We start from the raw sequence: 17,804 nt of genomic DNA, 5'->3' as shown, positions 1-17,804 counted from the left end.
GAAAAGCCAATCATAAAATATGCGTATTTCACAAAACCAAAATGCTTTGATTCCACGGGACACACACTGCAATTAAAGCTGTTCTTGGCCTTGTGGTGGCCCCAGCCCAAGCATCTCCCAGGGGGTGTGTGTGGTGGGTGATGCGCTGGCTTTTCCACGGGTGACCGAGGAGTCATTTCCTGCTCCGTCACCTGCCTGCTCGAAGCTCCTGACAGCTGCATCTTCCTGCATTCCTCCATCCCTCTGGGGCGCTGCAAAACACCAGCCTGGCTCTTCCCAGCTGACTCAGTTAATTACTGAAATTAGCAAAACTGGTCCTCGGCCCTCGGCTTTTAAATAAATAGCCAATGAGATAAATCTGGGTTTTCTCAGAACCCTGTGGGTCCCGTGAAATGTAGCCTTGTGTTGAGGGTTCCTTGTGTGAGGAGCTCCCCAAGAGCCAGGTAGGCCTTTGGAACACTTTTTGTGGGCTGCAGGTTCATACATACATCCATGTTAATCAATAGTGACCTGGGGAAAAGGAATGTGCTTACAGATGGGGTGAACTCATGGGCTTTATTTCAACCTTTAGCCATGCATTCTCCAGCTCATGACGAAAATTATGTAAAGAAAATAACTCTGTAATGATGATGGTTGTTTGAATATTTAAAGAATTGCTGCCTGTTTGCATCCCTTTGTGCATTTGAAATGATTCTTTGCAGAAACTGCAAATGTTGCGTTGTAGTTGGGAATTGTGGTGTATAAAACTGTGCTATTTTGGAATTTTTTTAAGTTTGATTAAACTCAGACGTGGCTAGCTTTGTATGCAATTTTTCACATTGACAAGTACCAGGTTATTTTTGTAGTCAGCCAAGGGACCATGCTTGGATGTGCAGACTGAATATTTGCTCATTTGATGAATTTCATTAGGTACAATATGCGTGTGTGCAGACTGATTTTGAGAGTATGATGCAGAGGGGAAAAAAAAATCAAAATCCCACAACTCCCTTTTTCCTGCATGAATTAGATCCTGTATAAAAGTAATTAATTCTCTTATGGGCTTATGCGACCATTCAAACATTGCCTCCCTTTCATTCTTTGCAAGTGCAAATGAGCTAGATAGGGAAATGAATAAACATGGCAAATTGCTTATGAAACAAAACATTACCCAGAATTAGAGAGAGCTGGGAGGCTTCAGTAACTCTGACAATTAGCCTGTAGAGGACACATAGTTAATAGGCACATTCTGTCAGTCAGGTGATACTTGTTCCAGATGTTTGTTTGCCCTTTAATATATCTTTTTTTTCCCAGCAAGAATCAAAACCCAGTACTTGTTGTAATTATCATGGAGTGATTGGTTTTCTCTGCCCATCTTTTTGGTGTTTGAGGCGTTTTAACTGACCCACACAGTGACGTTGCAGCATGAATGGTGGAAGCCACTCCATGACTATTTTAGTCTCTGACAAGGCAGAAGGAAGGAAGAGGGGATGAACACTCACAGTGTGGGTGTTTGTGTGTGCCTGGTTATCCGAGTGTGGGAGTAGGTGTGACAGAGCAGGAGATATATTAACATGCTTGATTATATTTTCATTCCACTCATTTGGCTGCTTTACTCAGGGCTGTGTTAGAAAGAGCTGCCTGAAAAACTTAGATAATGCAAAAATTATCTTGTAAGAGTAGAGAATTCACAAAGAAAGGCCTCGTTGGAAAGTATCCACAAAGCTGTGAACAGCTCTATCAATAATCAGACTCATCATGAAGGAAAAGGAAGTAGGAGAGCATCTTCCTACAGTAGCTGGTGATATCCTGGCTCTGCTGGTTAATTTAGAAATGGCTGCTGTGGTCAGGTCACTGAATTTAGATGGAAAGTTTCTACATGCAGTAATTATATTTTAACTCATTTCAGTGCACATGTTGAAAACAGGGCTACCAGGGCTTGAACCTGCCGGAAGAGTTTTGGAAAGTGTGGAACTGAGTCCAACTTTCCACAACGGGAAGGACACACAGTATGTAAATAACCTTTTTTTTTTTTTTTTTTGGTGGAAGATATAAGATAAGAAATGGTCTCAGTAACAGCTTCCTGTGCCAATTAGGTTTCTGTTTTCCAAGAATCCAAGCTGTAGCTGAGAAGGAAGTGAGAAATTTGATGAGTATTTTCTGTCTTCTTCCTGCTTGAGGGGAGCTGAGACACAGCTCTTCATCATGAGTCAGGCACCAGGAGTTTGCCAACTCTAAGCCTTTCTGTTCTTAATAGCCTGGCAGTTTAGAGAGTGAACAGCTATTTCTGCTGCTGGAAGAGGACTTGGGGAAGTGTTTATGAGAGCTGCTAACAGCTAATTTACAAATTGCAGTTCTTGTTTGAGATTGTTGTGCTTTAACATCCATTCAAGCATCTTTCTTAGCCAGCGCCAAACACAAGGGGCAAAACCCCAGTGTCTGAGCTGCAGCTGAGTTCAGTGGAACAGCCACGAGCCAGGATGTATGTGGGTGAGCAGTATGCAAATCCTGACTTTTTTTGCATGGTGGGTGGGGATTTGTCCATTTACCTCATCCTTTATCTGCAAAGAATTTCATCTATCTCAGTGGCTCTGGCAGATGTTAGGGAGCAGTTGGCTGAGAGCAATGTTTACCCCTGAAAGCAGATATTACAGGCTCAGGAGTTCCACAAACTCCAGAGCCTGTAATATCAGAATATAAGGCCTTTTGTATTCCTAGATACCCAGAAATCCTCGTTCTGGAGTTGTTTATGGAGTCAGGACAGGGAGGCATGAGAGACAATTCCTTTCTTTCCCTAGTTCCTGGCCTTTTACCAGCGAGTTCTTTTATCAGCACTGTGCCAGAACTACAGCCCTGAGTGGAGCATGAATTCTCTCTGGCCTCCCAATCATCACCAGAAGGCAAAAAATGGGTGCTGGTGACACTTGTTGTCATGGACAGTCTTTTATTGCTTTTATTCCATTACCAGTAATTGAAAGGTCAGCCAAATTTTTCTTAGACAATTAAGTGACATTTACAGAGAAGAGATTGAGAGCAGCCAGAGATGCTGTTCTAAGTGATGCTGCCCAGCTAGTCTGATATGTCATTACAGCCAGTGTGTAAAGCACCAGGATGGATGTTTTTAAGGGTTGTACTGTATTTACATTGAGAAAAGCAAATTCTGAGGTACTTACCCAGTAATCTGAGGGCTTTATCTGGGCAGGTGTTAGTTCACACAGCTCAGTTCGACAAAGCACAATTGCCTTGAAGGCCAAAAGACCAGTCTGAGTTCAAGATTATGTCTGGAAAATGGAAAATCCCAAATGAGAGTCGGGGAACCCATGTAGAAATTTGAGGCAGAGGAAGGACAAGGTAGGTTGCACGAGGCTGATGACAGAGAACCAAACCATCAAGGCTCGTGCACTGAGTCATGGGCTCACACAACTGCCACACATCCCATCCTTACCTCCCAAGGGTGAGAGAGGTGTGTCCCATCCCTCAGGAGGCTGGGCAGAGGGAAAGGTGGTGGGGCAAGCTGCAGAGGGTCCTTTCTGCAGAGCCAGGACCTTCTCTGTCACCTCGTGAGGTGGCAGCACCAAGCAGACCCACAGGAAAAATGTGCCCAGTGCACCAGGGTTGCATCCCAGCCCATGATGGACCATGGTGTTGTTTCATGAGGTGGTAAAGAAAACACTCAAGTGACCTGTTGTTTACTTAAATATTTATATAGTGATTCAGAATGCAGGATCTGTTACAGCTCGTTCCTGCATATAAGAGTGATCTAAATCCAGCTCTCAGCTGGGTAGCACAGGACTGCTCCAGGGTGGTTTTGGATGTTTACAGCTGCTATAGGTTTTGCAAGAAGTGTTTGAGTAGAGAAAAATAATGGATGTGGTTAGAATGTCTCTTCATTCTGCTGTCCCCTGGGGACAGAAAGATTTATTGGAGTTGTGGCTCCTGCACAATTAGACTGGCCCTATGGAAGTGCTCCTCTGGAGGATGATCTTCCTACAATTGTGTCATGTTCCCCTCTGCATTTCAGTGACTTCAAAGCAAGGTGGTCAGGAATATTCCTATAAATATCTGACTTGGAGAGAGGATACAAATTTCTGTTGTTGAATCAACTCTTAAACAGCAGCTGCATTATTCATGTGTGGATCGTGGTTTGGTGTTCCAGCTCAAGGGAATGAAGCTGGAAAAGGAAAGGAGAATTAACAGACTCGTTTGGGTTCTTAGTTATGTGCTGCTTTAGCTGGTTCCTTGTATGGGCTGTAATTTGAGGGTTTGAGGTCTTTGTGAAGTGCATTTTTGAAAAAAAAAAATTAAACTGAAAAAACTTGAACTTGTGATGAACCTGAATCTCATACCAGGAAACCTCACACTTGAAGGGAAATGCATGCCTGGATCTGAACTCACCTTTTGGCAGAACATTCCTGTAAACAGGAATGTGAGCCTCGTGGTGCCACTTCAGCCTTGTGAGTTCACACCGAGCAATGACGTGGATCGTAACTCAGGTGGCATGTCCAGAATCCATGTAGAGATTGCTCCAAGGGAGATATTTACTGCAAGCATGTGGGTGAAGCCATCACCTTTGTGACATGGCTCAGCAGCACAGCAATTGCAGATGCAGACGTGCTCCACATGAAGCCTTTTTTTCCACAATCTGGGCTGCTGTTGTTGCCCAGGCTTAGGAAAGGAATTACCTCAGCAGAAAATGGAGATAATGGGATGCTTTTTGCCAAAAGGGAATGTAGAGGAAGAGCTACAATGGATGGAAAGTGGAGTCAGCAGCCTGAGATCACACAAGTGATGGGCAGGACGGGGAGCAGCCTAGGATCACAGTGGAGCCTTGCTGGTGGGAATGTGTGCTTTTACTTGGAACAGGGTTATTCAGCTTTTGCTGCTGTTTCAGCATGATTTGAGATGTGGGATTCTGCCCTTAGGATCCGTGTGTTGTCAGGCGCTCCAGCCTGATGTCAGATTGTGGGATATTAAGAGAGAAGGGGTGATGTTAGGGAAGTTGTACAAATGCATTCACATACTGGACCTCACATCAAACCCACTTGCCATGGTAGCTGTTGTGGAAGCCACCAGTGGTCATCTGGCTGTGGAAAGCCTGAGAGATAAGAAGGCACCATTAATACTGTTCATTTTTAGACATACACACAATGGAGTAGCTATTTTTACAGTTTCTTTTTTCTGAAATACAAAATATTAGGCATTGTCAGAGTCAGGATGTGGGGTTAGATGGACTTTTAACTGCCTGCTGCTGTGATTCTTATCTTCCTCTACAGGGTGAATTAGAATTCTTTGGATCAATGAATGTACACAGGCTTTTCTTGTATCAGAATAACATTACACATACTCTTGTCATTATAGCACACCAGAAGATTATTTTCAGTGATAATGACAAGACCATGTCAATCACAGCACTTTTGTAGTAGGAATTTGCTTCTTATTACATCTTTCATGTGTGAAATTTTCCTCTTCATCACGAATTACTGCTCAGAAGTTGGGAGCAAAAATGTTCCAAATTTAAAAAAAAAAGAAAATGTCTCACTTGTGCTGCCACCAGTGCTCTAAGTTATGCAGACATTAACTTCTGCTATGCCTCCATGATTATAAAAATGGCATAGGCAGAGCCTATATTTTTTTCTGCTTAAATATCTGCAGAGATCACAGCTTTTCTCTGATTGACACTATTGTTGGAAAACATTAGTATGCACTACCTGTATTTTCCCATGTTCAAAGGACACAATCACAGAGCTCTTCATTTATTTTACTAAGAGCTCAGTAAATGCTGCACTGTTGCCATTCTGCAAAGAATGCATTTTCATGTAGAAGCATTATCATTAACAGATTCTTTTCAAATTCCAGGAAGAGTGTGATAATTTTATTTAGCATAATGAAGTCTGAGCACTTAGAAAATTTGATTGTTTTAAGGCCTTTAATTTCCCTCCACACTTCATTTTTTAAACTTAATTAGGTTCACTGTAAATTCCTTCTGTTTATACAAGTTCTTCCAGGCCTGATGTTCCAGCCTGGGCTCCTTGAGTAACTCATGAGGACACTGACTGTTGGTGTCCACAGGATCTGAAAAATGGAGAAATGGATAAGACAGGAGATAAAAACTTTAAAGCAGCTGCACCAGGAAGTTAATTACTGAGAGCAAAAATTTAGTTCAAATGCTGAGGGAGCAACTGACTTGAGGAGACCAAAGTTAGACAACCTGGATCCTCTTAGTGTCTCTGGAGAAAAAAATGAGGATTTTTAGATAAGTTTGAGGCACTGATTGATTTAGAAATCAATCTTGCTCTAAAATTTTTAGGAAGTGAATTCACATTTTCTACTATGAGGGATAAAAGTCTGCCTGAAAGTCAGTAGGATTTTGGTGCTGAGTTGGGAAGATGCTTTAGAAATGAGGCTGATTATCACCTCCATCATGTTTTCATTATCTTTTAGTTATTCTCTATATTTTGCTAGAGACTATTTTTCCTTCAAGGGAAGAACCTATTTAAAATTAATGATAATTGATTAGTTGCTTCTAAGTCTTCAGTTGTCATACTTGGCTGATGTGTAAGACTTCCCAAGAAAAATGGTGTCATAACTGCAGCATTGTGCACTTTGACATTAAGCATGTATTTCACTCATGGCCAATTTAAAAATCAAAATAGAAACTTTGTAATAATCTCCCTTTACAGTTTGGGTTATGAGAAGCTGAGAATTCCCTTAGGCTTGATTGATAAAACATGGCATTTATCCTATTCCTAGGATGATGTTCAGCAAACTTTATGACAGAGGGAAACAGCTGGCAAAGTGGGTTCATGGAAAGGTGAAGGTAATATAGACATAAAAAACAAGAGGATAATGATTTTAAAAGGGATAATAGTTGTAATAACACCATTAACCTTTTGCTTCAAATTATTGAATGTGTGGTCTCTTCAGCAGGCTAATCAAAGGTTTGCATTAACCACGATGCGAGAGGAAGTGGCAATATACAACCTGAGGTGATTTTTTTCCCTCTTCCAATTATTCACTATCAAACCCTTCCTTAAAAAAAAAAAATACAACAAACGGAAAAAAAGACCCTTTGACCGTTGAAGACCTCTTCTGATTTTGAATTGAAACTGACTTGCTTTCAGAAGGAACAAACTTCAGCTTCCCTCCTGCTTTGGAAGGGGTGGATTTTGCTAGGGAAAAAAAGCAAGAAAAGTAAATATAAGTTGTTATAGATACAGAAATTAGATATAGAAATAGATATATCTATATAGATATAGATATAGAAATTAGAGCAGAGCTGTGAGCAGGTAGCCAAGTGTTACAGGCAGATTGTTGGTGATAGTGAGCCCTGAGCTGTTGGGGGAACACAGGGATGTATCAGCAGCAGAAGCCCCCTTAAGGCAGACACATCTCTTCCTCAGCAGCATAGGCAGGCTCCTGCAGAGCTCTGATCTCACCCTGTCTGGGCCACTTCTGCTGTCTAAAGAGCAAATTCAGCCTGGAACAGAGCAGAACTGCCTTTTTTATTTCCCTGTTCTGTGCACATGCGGCTGAGTACCAGAGGCAGGACTGTGCTTTGGCAGTTTGCTCACGTACAAAGAGGCAAATGCATGGATGGTGGAAAATTGCCCCAGATGATGGAAAAGCTCATGGTGACTTGATGGAATTAGTCAAAAATTTGTCTGGTTGGGCAAATGTGCTCCATCATACAATTTCACAGGTGGTGGTGCTCGTTGTTCACTTAAGGCATCTGAACAGGGTGCCCAGAGCAGCTGTGGCTGCCTCATCCCTGGAAGTGTCCAAGGCCAGGTTGGACAGGGCTTGAAGCACCCTGGGATAGTGGAAGGTGTCCTGACCATGGCAGGGAGGTTGCAGCAAGATGATCCCTAAGGTTTGAATCCAAACCCTTCTGTGGTTCTGTGATTCAGTGAAGAGTGAGCCCCCAGTGAGGGACACCCAACACAGGTTGCCTGACTGGCCCAGGATGTGTTGTGTCAATCTAGAAGGAAAGGAAGAAGTGTAAATGGAAGTTTGCACCCTTCCTGGCTGACAAAACCCCATAGCAGTAACAGCCCTGTTCTGTGCAATCAGAAATGGTGAAAGACTTCAAGAGCAACGTGCCCTGAATTTGAATTAACCAGATTGAATTTAAAATCAACAAGCTGAAAGGGTTTGAGATAAGAAGTCAGAACATTCAGAGGAAATGAGAACTGTTCTGGGAACTAAAGGTGAGAGAAACACTAAGTCACATAAAAAATATTCAGCAAGAACAGAGATACCTTTTCTTTTTCTGGACACCTTTTCTTAGAAGCTGTCTATAATCAGTAACCTTTCCCAGGCACTTTCCCAGGCTGTTTTTAGTAGCTGAATCCTTTGTTTCAAAACCACCCATTGATTCAGTGCCCTAAGTGAGAAGTAATTAAGGTGGACAGAATTCTTGCCTGCTGTATGGATGTATGAGGTGTAGGAGGTAGAGGCAGAGAGGGGTGAGTGAATTTTTCAAGATATCTCTCCCAACACATGAGGCTGTGTAGAGTATCATGAAATGCACACGTGTGGAGATGTGCAGCTCTCAATCAAATTTCTGTCTAGTGATCTTCTTATTTCCATACACACACGTGCTGATGTCATACAAGTGAGTTCCTGGAACATAATGAACTCTTTAGGCAGTACTTTGTCAGAATATCATTTAAAGAGTTACATCCTTTTAATGCACAGTAGTTTAAGCAAACTCCAAGGTTCTTACTCAGCAATAAACCCATTAAATCATCTTAAATACCATGTCATAATGACAATTTGATGCCACCAGATGTGGCACTAGGAATTTTTTTTTCCTTTAAATGCTTTCCTGGAGATACAGATTCCTGAATTTTAAATTCTCTAGCCTGTTTGCACAGCTGTTAGATCCCAGAGCTCTGCCATCTTTTTGCCTTGCATCAGTTACTCACTAAATCATGTGTGGCATGACTACAAACTCACTGCATCTAAAACGTTTAGGCTCATAACCACTTCACCCTCGTAAAGGCTGAATGGGAGAGGGTTTGTGCATTAAATTCTGAGAGCAATATCCACTCCAGCTGTGGGGAGATTTCAGAGACAGAGTCACAAGAATACCCTTCACACACCACTTTTCACTAGCAACTTATCCTCTTGGGTCTGTGGAAAATAGTGATGCTTGGGCACCATCCTGTTTCTTCTCACCTTGTTATCCAAAAGGCAACCAGATTGCTATTCCAGCACCACCTCTACCTAAGGAAGACTGGGGAAAGTGGATACTCTAGCAGGATACAATGGAGTCCAGAAACTCTCACAAATAAATGTTACTCATATCATGTGTATTTAAATAGTGGAATAAGTCATGGAAGGCTGTGGGAAAATTCTGAGGCAACAGAAATATGTTAAATGAGGAGGAAAGGAAGGGGAGGGAAGATGATCTCCTGACCACAGAGTTTTCCCTTAAAAAGGCAGTGGGAGAGTCCCACCAAGATGCACTGAGAGAGCTGGCAAGGATTTGAAGTGAGGTTGTGAATTCTGCACAATTAGATCATACTAATAAGTGTGATCACATTTGAGGTGCAAGTGTTGATGGTGGGATTTGGAGCTGCTCTTGTGTGGATCAAAATCAGGATCTGTGACCCCAGGGGATTGTTGGGGCATTCCCTGAGGGTCAGCAAGGTATCAAGATGGCACAAGACACTGACAGTGTACAGGTCACAAACCTGCTCAGCCAGAGTGTGATTAGGTGTCATTGCCATCCTGATCTCTTACCAGTGCTGAAGGATTATCAAATACTGATTTAGTGTGAATTAAAAATAATCCTGAAAAGGCTGATTCAGAAAGATTGCCCTTGTGTTGCATGGAATCTTGGTTTGATTTGCTGTTCAGCTTCATGGCTGGCACATGGGTGTTTGAACAGCTCAGTATTGAAGAGGGCATTCAATGCTCCCTAGATTAGCCTCCACTGAAGTGTAATATTTGATAACATCAGTAAATACAAGCCAGAAACAAAATGACAACAGCATTTGAGCATCTTGTGATAGCAAATGAGGTGGAGAAGTTAAATGGATATAGAAGAGGATCCTCAGAGATTGGATCTCAGTGTGAGGCTGGTAGGAGCCCAGTTGTTACTGTGCTGATATTAACATGTGGAGCTCTAAATCTTTTTGGGTAGTGGCTGAACAGAAAGGTTTACTCATAGCTACCTTTTCTCTTGCTCAGATTGTATAGGCCGTCCTCCTCTCCTACCAGCAAACAAATAAAAACTGTGCCAGCTATAGCAGCAGTTTACATGGAAAAGCAATGAAGCAATTTCAGGAAAGTATTAGATGTAATTTTAGCTTTTTTTGCCTGTCACTTAGCATCTAGAAAGAGGAGATGCACTGATGTGCAGAGCTGGGCATGTATTATGCAAACTCTTATCACAATGCCATTGACTGCTCATGGACCCCCATAGCTCTCTGTTTCCATCTGTTGTTTTAAGACTAAGTTGTTTGGAGGGTGTCCAAATTCCTTTCCCTTTTCCAACTTTGGTGAAGTACCTGCCTGCCTTAGGCTCCCTGCATAGACAACAGAGAGAGGGAGGCTTCTCCAAAGAATGTGATCTGCCAAGGGATGCTCCTTTCTCCCTTCTCCCCCTTCCCTCCTTCCATTCCTCTTCCTGACTGCACAGGGATTTTAAAAAGTGCTGAAATACATCACCCCAGCCAAGCACAAGAAGGGATTGGGTGGATTTGGGCAGTGCTGCTGTCTTTAGCTGTCCCTGGATCAGGATTAAGATATCACAGGCTGTAAGGAGTAGGAGTGTGGGATCCACCAGTTGCCTGTGGCCCGTGAGTGGGCAGCAGCAGGAGCTGCTCTGTCTCAGTCTAGGCAGTAACTTGTGCCTGATGCAGTATTTCAAGAGATAACAAGGGAATGTTGAGCTTATCCAAGAAAACAGAAATGACACAGAAGATAAATAAGCAAGGCATATAAAGCATAAATGCAATCCTATTAAAATTAAGTATGTTTTAATTTCTGAAAAGATTGATTTTTTGGTGTTAGATTTACTGAACAGGAAAAGATTACAGGCATCATTAAAATAAAATGTTTTCAAGGGCCCTTTTAAAAAATTGTAGCCATGTTTGCAATTGCCATGTGCAAAATATAAAAATCAGAGAAGAGAAAAAACCCCCAGCAAGCAGTGGAAATAGCCCATTTTGTGAATTATAGGAAGAAATATACCATCTGTGATTTAGTGCAGTTCCCAAGATCCCATCTGTGATCGAAGCACAGTCCTCGGCAAAGGCTGAATCCCTGAGCTGTTCCATATAATAAAATACTTCTTTTGGAAGGTACTTGGGCTGATGGGTTTGTTTTTCTGGAATATGGCTCTTCTAGATGAGACATAAAACCCTAGAGGCCTAATTTTGCCTCCAGTGGCCGACTACAGCTGACGTCAGGAGAAGCAGGAGCAAAAGGAGGTCAAAGATCTAACAGCGTTCCCTTCAGAATTTCTGTACTGCTTTTTATCAGTCAGGTTGTTGGGTCTAAGAGGTCCAGACAGAGATTTCATAATCTCTATAGAGTCAGACATTGTGGTCTCTTTGCACCAGGAGGGCTCAGCCTGCAGCTGCACCAGGTATTTCCTTTTGTTACTGCTGCTCATTTCTCAGCAGAGGAGAGGGAGATCCCTCAAACTCCCTCGAGCCAGGCTTCTCGTGCTGCTGCACCTCTGCCATCTTCTGATGATCATGTGCTGTCACTGTGATCCCTTAGCCTTTGTCCAAAGGTGGCCTCAGGTGTATCAGGTTATTTATACAAACACAACGTATTTAATTCCAATCCTCTATTAATTACACACACAGGTACAGACTAGCTCAGTTTCAGTTACCACTGAAATTTATATTTGAATAATAAATGCATTCACCTGTTTAATAAATGTTTATATTTTTTCCTCTGTGTAATTACATGCTGATTATACAATTACAGAAAATGCTTACATATTTTGCACAATTATGCTATTACTAAAATAATGCCTGCAATAGAGCTGTGTGTGTGTGTGCAAGCTCGTTTGGGAAAATACCACCAAGGCTGGTTGTTTTGGAGTCATCCAGAGCTCGTGCAGCTCTGTGTGCTGCTGGAGCAGACTGCTACACCACAGGAGCGAGTGTGGGATTGCTGTTATCACCTCTGGGTGAATCTAGCTCTATTAAAAAATATGTTCAGCTTTATTATAAAACACCTGTGATTTAAGGAGGTTCATCCCACCTGATTTTGTGGTCCTGGTGCCCCTGGTTCTGACACACGGTGTGAGGTGCACTTGTGAGCCACTGCCCCCTTTTGCTGTGGGAGTCTGACCACCAAGCCCCAGTCTGGGCTTGCCCCTGCTTGCCTTAGAATTGGCCTTTCTTTCACTGTGCCTGTATTTCCTTGGAGCACTTCAGGCATCTTGTGTGTTGAGGGATGGGGCAGATTTGAGTCGTGACATGGTGTTGGTGAACACAACTGCACTTGGCTCACTCTGCTCTGGGTGTTCTCATGCTTGGGGGTTCCCAGTCAATGGCTTAATACAGACAAATAAACAAACAAGTAGCAGCCTTTGATAGCATCAGCATCTGTGTTTGTGCTGATGGGGGGTGAAATGATTCACCCAGGCTAACACAACCAGCAGCACCAGAGCTGGGAGCGGGATGCCTGCCTCCCACCTGCTTTTCCTGGGATCAGCCAGTGCCTGCACAGCACCATGGCGAGAAAAAAAGCCCTGTTCAAAGCCTAAATACACCCTGGCTTTGTCTCCCCCGTGCTGTACAGGTCTTGAAGCCAAAGGGTTAAAAAGAAATGCGTGCTTTCAGCATGCTCTGCGGCGTGCCCGAAGTCTGAACATGAATGACCAAATTGCTTTTTACTTTTTAAATTAAGGCCTCTGTCTGTGCGCACGCAGCTCGCGCCGCTGTTCCATTAAATAAGAGAATTTGTTCCCACTCTTATTTTTAATAGGGTATGACCCTGCCGTTCCATCGCACAACTTTACTGACATGAGATCTTATTAAAAGCAATCCTCCCCCTCTCCTCCTTGAAGTCTGAGCTTCTGATAGTTTCATGCACATTGTGTTTATTTTCCATACACAGCTCTGCAGCTGCTGCTTCCTTCTCCTCCGATAAATGACAGCATAACTGTTGCATCCACTATAAAAGTAAATAAAATTAAATGGGGAAGAACAATACATCTCTGGCAGAGAATAATGACTCTTTTAAGGCACGTATCTAAACTGTACAGCCTGATCTTAATTGTAAGGATAATTCTTTGTTATTTCAAGCAACTTGGAACGCGACAGCAAACGCACGCTCTTGGCAGTACATCCCGAGAGATTTCTGTGGGAACAATGGGGGGAATTCTCCTGAACTGAAGGGAGACTGAAGCATCTTTATTAGGTTAGTAGGGCTTGTAGTCTGATGAGAAAGAGTGGAGGAGAATGCTACGATCTGTTGTTGTTTGGCTGCTTGATTGGTCGGCTTGGAAGGTTTTTTAAGCCAGGGCTGTGGAGGATGAGGCCCTGTGTGGGTGTTGGATGGGGGTGATGAGCATTAAGTGTCAGCAAGAGCCAGGAGGCCCTGGACCAGCCAGCCTCCAGCTCTGTGGCATGCTCCCAGGAGGGACCAAGAGTGGGAGTTTTCTCTGTGTCAGTTGATTATCCAGGCTGGTCCATGCTGGTCTGGTCCTGCTGCTGTCTGGCCCCATCAGACTCCAGGCCAGTGCCCTTCTGTTGTCCTCTTTCTCTGTTTCATTGTTTCTGCTGCTGCTGGTGAAGCCAGCCAGCAGAGGTGTGTTGGTAGTTATGGTGCTGTTTAACCATGGCTGTGGGGCTGAGGTACAACTTCAAGATGTCTATTCAGTCCTTTGACAAAAATCCTATTGAATGTGTCTGCAGAGATGGAAACTGATGTCAAAGCAGGCCAAAGCAAGGGAGAGAATGATGTGATTTCAGCTGAGTTGGGAAAGAATATTTCTGGTGGCATGGGAAATTTGGACTGGTTTTGAGAATCATCCAGTTCCTTTTGGAATAACGGGAAACTATGCAAATGTGTCAGCTCTTCCAGCAGCTTGGTTAATTCAGGAACCACATAGCTGAGACTGGGGAAAAGCAAGTTGCTTTTCTGACTGGTTGTGGGAAAAAAAGAGGATCTGGTAGAGTGACCTGAAGGAGGAAGAAATACTTCCAAGCAATGCAACACTGCCCTTGGTGAGGAGATAGTAAAGGATGAGAGGACAAAAAAAAAAAAAAATTCCAGGTGATGACTTCAAACATGTAGAAATCTTTAATTTGAAAGAGAGGGATAAAGCTACAAAAGGTGGGAAGTGCATTGTCTGTTTTGAAAGTAGCTAAGAAAGACCTTGGGAAAGATCAGGCTGGGCAGGAGCACTGCTCCTCTAAGGGAGTAGCAACAGTTGACAGTCAAAAGGATGAAGGAATAATAGTTATAAAAGGAATCAAAAAGATTTCCAGAGCAGGTGAAGTAGCACTAGTGGGAGATTTACCCTGGATGTTCCCTGGGAAATGTCTGGAGGAGGTGAGGAGCAGCTCCAGCCCGTGGTGCAGTGTTTGCACCCTGCACTAGGACACAGAGAGCCTCTCTGGCTGTAGGGCCAGCACTGCCACCCCTGCCTTCTCTGTCCTGCCACTGCTGTGACACTGCAGCCTGTCCCTGCTGAGCTGCTGTGGGGGCCAAGCTCTCTGCAGAGGGACCCAGTGCTGGCAGAGGGGGCATTTACAGCTCCTCTAATGTCCTGAGGGCAGCCTTAAGCCTTCTACACATCGCGTTTGCCCCTTTACCCTTGCACTGAATGAGCAGGGAGTTGTTTACTGTGGCCTCAGCCCCCTTTCCTGCCCTGCTGGGCTGGGCACAGCCTGGAGGCCAGGCTTGGGAGAGGGTGGGGTGAAACCTCAGCTTCCAGGAGAGGAGGAGGGTGGCCCAGACCGCGCTCACGTACCTGCTCTGCAAGGCAGGCTCAGGCTGGCTGTGGGTTACTATTCCAGTGTAGCCACAGGGGTAAATAAAAGGAGCCACGTTGACATGGATGCTGGCCCAGGTGTCAGCAGGGAAAGGGCAGCTCCTTGTCCTCAGCCAACCCAGAGGAGAGGCTGAGGTACCTGCGTGCCTCCCTGTCACTGTTCCAAGAAGGAGCCCATTCTGCCAGGCTGGACCATTTTCTCTCTGCCCTATTGCAGTGTGGCCGTAACACAGCATCACTCAGCTCCCCTTGGGCCAGAAAATTCCAGGCACAATCCAAGGGCAACATCTGACCCTTTGAAATGATCCAAGAGGTGCCAGACATAGCCTGGTATGAGAGGCAGGAGGAATTCCTAAACCTGAAGCAGCGCCTTCATTTCCTAATGCTGCACTTGGTAAATGGCAACAAGGTCATTACTGGGTCTGGTTTTGTCTTTTAGTCAGGAGGAAGATTCAGAACTCTTGGAGTTATCTGGCCAGGCCATTATCATATAGATGCTCCTTGCACTTGCTCTAACTTGAGACAAACTGCAAAGTTTGACAATAATATAAGCTAGAGCACAAAATTAAATCATTACATCACCAGAAAGGAGCAATCCTTCGATGAAGCTGAGAATTCCTCCGGGAACGGATCAGATTTTTCTCAGTGGATTAACACTGAGGTGCTGAGGATACTGAGCAAGGTATCTTGTGAATGAGGGCAGTAAATGAGGTCTGCATTTACTTGCATAAACTCCTAACCTTCCTTGCTGCAAAGTGCCATCTAGTGTTCGCAGCTCTGGCTGGCGGCCCTGGCCCAGCCAGGCAGCACCGAGACAGGCTGTGAACAGCTTAGAGAGACTGAAGGGAATGCAAACAAGCCACCAAACTGTAATTGGTCCCAACCAGATGCCACTGGTCTTTAAGATGTGATTATAACAACTTAGGTGAGTGAAGTTTCTTCGTTGTATGGTGGAATGGGAGATGTTTCACCTGGATTTAAAAATGAGCCTGAATCTCAGAAAACAAAGGGACAGTGCTGTCAGGAAAGCTGTTGTGGAATTCCATGCCCAAATTATTTGTCCAGTGATGTGTCAGGTTTTCAGGTGCAGCGAGCATTGTGGCATTACTGATGTTGTCTGTGAGGGGAGTGGAATTGGGCACTGCACACAGAGGGGCAGGATGGTCCCCTCCTCACAAGGCACCTGAAAGAAGTGAGTGAATCCAGGGGCAGGGGAGCGCCTAAATGATCATCATCCACTGTGTAGGTGCATGCAAATGAGCTAATTGCCAATGCAGATTGGTCATGCAAGAGCAAATGCAAGCCTTAAATCAGACTCAGCTATGGCACAATTTAGTATCTTAAGTGCAAGGTTTGGGGAGGCATGGTCCACAGAAATGTTTGAATTGAACATTTGAATTGAAAATGTAGGCAAGGTAAGAAAGTGCACAAAAATAACTCCGTGTCCAGATTTGTATCTGGGGCATCTTTCTGTCCTGACTGGCTTGGAAATCTCTCTGCCACATCTGATCACCCCTGAAACCACCCTGAGCACAGACCTCAAACACAAACGTGGTTATTATCATCTGTTGTTATCTGTAAAGTGCTGACAGCGCTTTGAAGTGCCCGAGGATTCATGCCTTGGGTTTTGCTCTTGCAGTGGCCAGGAGCAGAGTGTAATTAGCCCAAACACCATCCATAGAGCTCAGAGATAGAGAACAGCCCTACTGACAGGGAGCAAATTAGGTCTCTGACCTAGCAAAGCATTTAACCGTGTGCCACATTTTTAGTACGTGTATCTCTGGATTAAGACCTGGATGATGTAACCTTTTGCTGCCTCTAATTTTTTTGATTGTAGTATGAAGCACAGCTCAGCTTGCTGGCTCAGAAATCCCTGTGTATGGTGTTAATCTGCTTTCTAAACTGACTCCTTGTGTCTGGACAAAAACCCAGGATTTCCTCCTAAGCCAAAGGATCTTTCCCATCCACCTCCTTAGATTTGCTGTAGGAGCCCCCATCCCTGTGTTCCACCACCCACAGCAGCTGGGTTTACGCTGGTGCAGAAGTTGAATCTGAGTTTGAGGGACTCACCTCACTGGCAGAACTGACATGACATTTATGAATTTCTCAGAAGACTCCTTAGCAATTAGGATTTTCTGAGGAGTTACATGTCCTTCAGAGGGAGTTGTGGGTTTCAGGCTTTGCCCTGGATCTTCTGGTGCCATGGCAGATGGATGTTCTTCTCTGAAGGACAGTCTGGGAACACATCTGCTTTGTTTCCCAAGCCATATTATCAGCTTGGTGGTTTCAGGGTGGGGAGAAGAGGAGGCTTAAGGGGGAGATTTGAGCTGGAAATGGGCGGGTGTTACACTCGATCGTCTCCCAGACAGTGTGCCATAAAATGCTGTCCCATGGTACCTGCTGCTTTCTGTACTTGCTGTCAGACATTTGAAATGACTGGGATGGATGGACCTTTGGTCTACCCCACAGCATTTTCCTGATTTCCCATGTCCTTCATTAATTTCCACCTCTTCTGATCCTCTGCATTGCTTCTGCTGCTGTGACAGGGCAGGAACCATGGAGAGCAGCCCCACCTCTCTGTCCCTTCCCTGAAGTGAAGCTGTGCATTATCTGATATTCACTTGGTTTAACTCCTCTCAACTGCATTTCCAACAGGTCTTTTTGGATTTATAGACTATGGCCAGAAGGACCTTTGCTTGACACTGGTATTATGTCAGAAACTCTTCCATGAAGTTTATAACCTTGGGTTAAACTTTTCAGACCATGGTCCACAATCCCAGAGTTCAAGATGTATTTGTGCAGAGTCAGAAAAAGGTAACAGGTACAAACAGGGCAAGTGTAACTTTTGCTACCCAAG

The sequence above is a fragment of the Fringilla coelebs genome (genome assembly GCF_963513975.1).
Source record: "Fringilla coelebs genome assembly, chromosome: 12".
In the NCBI taxonomy this organism is placed as follows: domain Eukaryota; kingdom Metazoa; phylum Chordata; class Aves; order Passeriformes; family Fringillidae; genus Fringilla; species Fringilla coelebs.
The sequence above is the reverse complement of the archived record's forward strand: the minus strand, read 5'-3'. Positions refer to the sequence as shown.